The following is a 6,802-nucleotide window of genomic DNA, read 5'->3' as shown; positions in this document are numbered from 1 at the left end:
CCCTTGATTAAAAACTTGGTGCCATTTGAGCATGATGGCCAAAAAACCTTCTGTCCTCTGTTTCTTATGGGAATACCAGCTCACCTTCGCCGTGTGTCAGCTCCACCTTTGCGCAGAGCGCGCCGTAGACGCTGGGGAAAACGTGGTGGTTGGTTGGTGAAACTGAGGACCGGGCTGGCGTCTTCCACCATGACTGGGCCTGGAATCCGTTCGGAATTTCATCGACTCGTGTCATGGCGTTCTGCGGACCCGATCGACTCTTGTTTGGTTCCGGTGGCTGGCTTGGACGTGGGGCTCCCTGCTTGCCGTGTTCAGGCTCCTCACCTCCGCTGGTGAATGCTAGATCGCTAGCAAATAAAACTTTTATCTTGAAGGACTTCTGAGTCGCGTGATCTGGATTTTCTCTGTGTAACGGAAATGTGGATTCCGGTGGGTGAGTCGAGTGCGTTTTGTGAACTTTTACCGTTTGACTGTTTGTACTTTAACTCCCCGAGGACGTCGGGTCGTGGAGGAGGACTGGCAACGGTCTATAAAACAAAATTTTAGTGTAAACAGCTCGCACTCGCTGTATCCTACCTTTGAGGTGAATTTGTTTAAACTGAGCGGTGCATTTCCAGTGCTGTGCGCACTCGTATATAGGCCACCTAAATTTGACATTTATTTATTGAAGAGGAATAACCCCTTGAGATAAACCATCTCGTTTTCGAGGGGGTCCTCGAGTCCAGATACAGAAATTAACATTGACCTTACAGCGGCAGTCAAACAGAAGAAAAGAAAAGAAAAAAAAACAACAACTTACTTTACGATAATGGTAAGTGCAAAAATATATAGTACATAACTCATACAAACAAAATATTCACTCATACAACACTCTCCAAAGGTTGCTCACTCTTCCCTCAATAAAGTAAACACATGAAATATATATGTACCGAAACACACATCTAGACACCAGTAAACACGTATGCACACATAAATGTAAGAGATTAATGCACCATGCTTAAAATAGATTTCATTTAGTCCAGTTTAAGGGTATCAACTCTATCAGTGATAACCACTGTAGAGCAATAGTAAAGTAGTGGCCACAATAATGCTCCAGCATCTGCCTGACCTGTGCACTCAAACGTGCACATAGATCTAAAAAAAAAAATATATAAATAATTTAAATTAAAAGCAGTTGCATGTACGCCTCAGGATCCCCCAGTCGGAGCTGGTTAATGTGGCTCGGGAAAGGGAAGTTTGGGGTCCCCTGCTGGAGTTGCTATTGTGATACTCACAAAAAGGGTTTTGAGATACAAAGGTATATTTGTTTTTTTTTTAAGAGTTTATTGTTTTGCTTTGAAGATGGATTTTCATATTTTTGGGTACCTTAATTTATAGTTTGATCATTTAAAAGTAAGGAGAAAAATAAGCTAATCCATATTGCGCCAGTAGGTGACAGTAGTAGCTTTTCACAGCATCTGGCAAGAGGGTCTGGCTGCAGACCTCCAGTGTCAGGCTCCTTCCGTTGCAGGCTCCACTCTCAGGCTGCCTCCAAGGGGGTAAGCTTCTCCTTGGACCGCGAACCTCCTATGGCGCCATTTTAATGCTACAAAGCGATCACCCCCCGTTAGCATTCCATTGACTGCCATTCATTTTGGCGCCACTTTGACAGCGAATAACTTTACATCTGAAACGTTTAAAGACTCTATTTGTCCATTGTTTATTTCTAAAGAAACACGACAATGTATAAAAGGCTCCATTACCTTGTACCTCACGTTATGGCTCCGTAGCAGACGTTTTTGTAAAAATAGGATAACGATTGGGTCATAACCACGCGACTTACTGTCTCATAGTAGAGGAATTACCGTATAGTACAGGAGAAGCGCGCAGACAGTTTCGTCTCACATTAGCTGTTTAAGTGTAATTACTAATGTTAACTAGCATTTTAGTGATCAACAATTAGCCTGTGCCTATGTTATCTCCTTACATATACCTACGCTCTCCGTCTCTGCTAGATTGGGAATGATTGAGATTTCTCTTGGCACAGCTACCAGAAGACTTCCAACTTTCAGACACGTTGCTCACGGCACATTTACGTCGTCTCTCTCAGTTGGAGGCTGCGCAGTAACGCTCAGCGCTCACTGTAAAAGTGCTTCTAACGGCCTTCACTGGTCTCCGTCCAGAGCAACGGGATCTGTTGGTCCATTCTTATATAGTCTATGGACCGGAAATAACAAACTTTTTGTGCGTCTCTTAAAGGAGTCCGGCGTATATATTGCGACCATAGACTGTATATACAGTCTATGATTGCGACTAAAAACAACGAAAAAGTAGGAGAAGAAGATTTATTGCCGCAAATTGACTACCGTTGGGACAACAGTAAGTAACAAATATGTATATATAGATATAGACATAAACACACACCATATGTTTGCTGTTTTACTAGCCGCCTTACGCACGCAAACGGTGGCTAACGGTTGACTGACGCTCAGGTTATTTGTTGTCTAAATGAAAATGACATGACGATAAGTTTTTAAGTTTTTCTATCCTTCATTCCACTCGTTTTATACTTTTACCAATTGAAATACATATATTTTAACGGCACTTTTTCTGTGTTATGTAGATGCATCGTTCAATCTATGAAGAGGGTAGAGGGTTTAAAGTGGAACGCTGCACAGCTTGTTGTAAGCTGTTCCACTGCCCCCTTTGCCCCAAATACAAACCCAGCCAACGAGCCAAGCTTCAGCAGAACCTCGATGTTCACATTAAAAATGCTATTATATTCAAAGGTATGGATTTGTGTGTGTCTGTGTCTTTGTGTACTCTCATGTCTTGTTATTGGCTAATTTAAACTTTTCTTTACTTGCTCTTAGACAAAAAGATCTGGAAGTGCAATTTGAACTGCAGAAATACAGGGCACTTTCATTGCCCTATATGCAACAAATCTATTATAAGAAGAACAGACATGGAGAGATACCTGGAGGCTTGCCAAGGTGCTACAGAAGCTGCTGCCCCATCCAAACAAAATGCAGACTTATCTGCCACACCCTCTCCCCGTCTTTCACCATCCACCATTCCACCTGTCTCCTCCATTTCAATTGTTCCTCCTCCCCAACCAGATATAAAGGTGCATGCTGCTACCTCTACCTCCACACCTTCTGCCAACCCTTCTTCTGGAGAGACACATTTATGTACTGCCCAGGAGACAACAAAGAGATTTCTCCAGAAGAAGGTGCAATGTCCTCATTGTAAACTGGTCTGCCATAAAAAGAATTTGGCTAAACATATACAGAGGAAGCACAGTAAGAAGATGGATATAACCGTGAGCACATTGAAGAGTGTCTGTTTGGATGCCACAAATGGAATATCTGCAGTCCAAAAAGCAAAGCATGGCTTTTCTGTGCCTATTCACGTCCAAAAAAAAACCTGGGGCCACCAGCATAAGGTGCAGTGTGAGCTTGAAGACTGCAGACAACTTCAGCCAGTGTGAACACATCCGTTCACTTGAACACTGCACGGAAATTGCAACAGAGGAATGGCTCAAGGAAGAAGTGCTGTCCAAAGTGGTCGACTTGAAATATTTTGGTGATGCTAAGAAGGCAACGTGCATAAAAAGGCAAAAAAATGCCCTGAAGGCCCATGTCCCTCTCTGTGTGGAGGTGTCCTTTGAAAAGGACCCTAATAAATTTTGCTTTTCAGTCCATGAGCCGACTTTACATCATTACAGTCGCCTTGGGAGGGTGACGGTAACCTACAACTCAACAGCTAACACCTGGCATTGTCCTTGTGCTAAACCTAGATTGTCCTGTGTCCACAAAAACATCAGTAAGTGGCATCTATTTCAGACAAACCCGGACGTGTTTCGAACAGAGATTGCCCAAATTACACCCCAACAGCAACAAGGCACTGTGTATCCACCATCTGCTGAGAACTTGAAGCAGCTTGTTCACTACATCTACAGGCATAAAAAGCTTCCAGCCAGCCTCCCAGATGACCTTGTAAAACCAAGGGCAAGTTACATTATGGAGTTGCATCCAACAGAGACCACTTGCACCATCTGTCCGGGGTCAGTACAACTTGATGAGTCAAAACTCATCTCCAAAAATGCCAGGATAATCACCATCAGTGGTGTAGTTGAACGTAAGTTATTAATATTTCTCCTCATTTTATGAAAGATTTCTGAATGCAACATTGTTCATTAATCAAAATCTTGTCACATCACAAGTTTACACCAAATACTAAAGAGTGAGTAAATATTTAGATTGAAAAAGCAAGATCTTTAAAAATTTTTCTATTTTAATTGTTTTACTAGATGTATCAACCTATTTCCGGCAATGTCCACACTGCCACATGACATGCCGTTATCAGGAATGGCAGGACGGTCTGCACAATTTTGACGACCACGTCATTTTGAGCCTGGAACTGTTTGTATCTGAGAGCCAACTTACAGGTTAGTAGAATGGATGTCATGGTTTGTGTCCTTTGGTTCCTTTTGAGTTCCTGTTTCCTGTTTTATTTTGAAGTTTGGCGTACTGTCTTCCTGTCTGCTTCTCTGCTCGTGAATACCCAATGTGTTTCACCTGTCTTGATTGCACCACCTGTGTCTTCCCTTGTGAATTTAGCCTCAGTGTCTCCTTTTGTCTTTGTTTGATCATCTGCGTTTTCTACCTTGTGTTCCATGCCCTGTGTTTTTCCCCAGTGTTCCTTGAGTTTTTGTTCTGTTGTTGATACATCTTTTGTTTCACCACACCCGCATTTCTTGGTCTGCATTTGGTCCAGTCTCCCCAAAACCTGACAATAGAACTTTCATGATAAGGAAATCTGAGTTTCTTGGAGCTTGTTTATTTCTCTAAAAGGGCCATGTGACAGGTTTTTGTTCCAGTCAATCAAGAGCACACAGTTTGACACAGTTTTGGTTGAAACAAAAACCTGCAGCCACAGGGCCCTTTGTGGAACAGTTTGGATGTTCAAAAATAAGCATAACTATTTTATTTGTTGTTTATTTTTTTTTTTTTTTTTAAAAGAACAACGTTTCAGTTTCCAAGGTGGTGGACTCACTCGAGAATATGACTACTCATATTCATGTGCTTGCTGTGGGTACCATCCTCCTGTTGTTGTGATGGACCTACACAAGAAAGGAGTTTTCAACCTGCCTGGTAATGTGTGTGTGTGTGTGTGTGTGTGTGTGTGTGTGTGTTAAAGAGACTGTAAATTACAGGTTTTTATTTTCTTTCAGTGAGTGACATAAGAGAGGTCCCTGACAACTTCACTGGGGAAGTTGACATTGAAGAGTTCTGGGACTCTGTACAGTTGGAGATGATTTCTTGTGCCTTTTTCCCAAGTATTTACATCCTCTCAAATTTCTCTATATTTATTACCTTTATTTAATGGATCAGTGCACTTTACCATACAAAAAAATCACTTTGTGTATTTTTTTTCCCAGGCCATGCAAAAAACATCTTTGCTGTCCATCCAAGTTTTGAACACTGGGCCCCGTGGATTGGGAAAAATACACGAAGAACTGATACTGTGTTAAACACAGAATTTGAGAAGGTCTCCCATTCAAAGTCCTCCACTAAAGCAGAGCTCAGCATGGTCTCGGAGGATCGCCTCGTTGATGAACTCATGAAGCAAAAGGTACAGTTAATCGTTTGTATATTTGAGATGCATTGTGTATTTAATGTTTTACTTGATTTCTCATTTTCTGTATTTAAAAAGGTTTCAACAGTAAGAAAGCTGTGCAAGGCCTGCAATCTAGATGACAAGGGATCCCGCATAGACCTCATCACCCGACTCAGGGATGAAATGAAAAACAGACACACATACGATAAGATCTTTCAGAAAATCTGGGGAGCTTCTGGTAAGAGTCACACATAGGTCATAAAAACAATTTGATTTGTTATTTGAACAATTTGATTTGTTATTTGAACAATTTGATTTGTTATTTGCATTTACTATATAGCTTTTCAACTTTCCTTTAAAGGTGGCTGGTCAGTGATTCTGTGCCCTCATGGTGTTGCATACAGTTTAAAGTTTAACCTGAGGGCAGAGTCTCCAAGAGATTTCGCCGATCTTCTTTTTGTCCTGGAAACACCTCCCAAATGTTTCTGTTTACGATTTTGCTCGTGGTTTGGCAACTCATGCTAACCTCCGTGTCCCAACCACACTACCTTTTAAGCCACATGAAGGGAGACTGGCTGCACCAACCCAAGACAGTGTCACAGCAGCTAAGCTGGGAAAGCTTGATTCCTCTTCCATGGTTGACTGAAAAGCTACAAAATCCTGACACAGATGGGCATCCTTGCACTGGTTCTTCAGACCATTATGCCCTGTATGACAAATTCCACGAGGCCAACACCAATGATCCAAGGGAGGTGTTAAGAAGGATCAACCTTGTCCCAGAACTTCAGGGTTCTTTGAATAGTCAAGTGGCCGAGCAGCTGTTTTCAGCTCTGCAGAAAAACAACTACTTTCTCAATAACATGTCACCGTCAACACACATTTTTATGATGAGAAACCTGGTGCATCATCGAAACAGCAACACAAATGGAAAAACTTCTGAAAAAGCAGCTCAAGAGAGGACATGAATCACATACTCTGCACGACATTGTTCTCAATGAAGTTGGACAAGCAGTATTAGGTAACTCTGAAGTCAAGGATAGTTTTTATTTTACAGTTATCTGAAATGTAATGATTGTACTGAATCCTATGGTTTTTCTAAAGACCCAGGAGTCCTACCATCTGAAAAATCTGCTCAGCATCAGCCCTCAACAGTTGGAGCCCCTCTGCAGCAACAAGAGCTTTGCACTGACACACACAAAGG

General features: G+C 41.9%; 1 pseudogene; it reads left to right on the top strand.

The window, feature by feature from the left end:
* Window positions 1–3,368: 3,368 nt before the first annotated feature.
* Window positions 3,369–6,566, top strand: LOC116053516 (annotated as a pseudogene).
* Window positions 6,567–6,802: the final 236 nt, after the last annotated feature.

This window comes from Sander lucioperca, chromosome 19 (genome assembly GCF_008315115.2).
Source record: "Sander lucioperca isolate FBNREF2018 chromosome 19, SLUC_FBN_1.2, whole genome shotgun sequence".
Lineage (NCBI taxonomy): Eukaryota > Metazoa > Chordata > Actinopteri > Perciformes > Percidae > Sander > Sander lucioperca.
The sequence above is the reverse complement of the archived record's forward strand: the minus strand, read 5'-3'. Positions and strand labels throughout refer to the sequence as shown.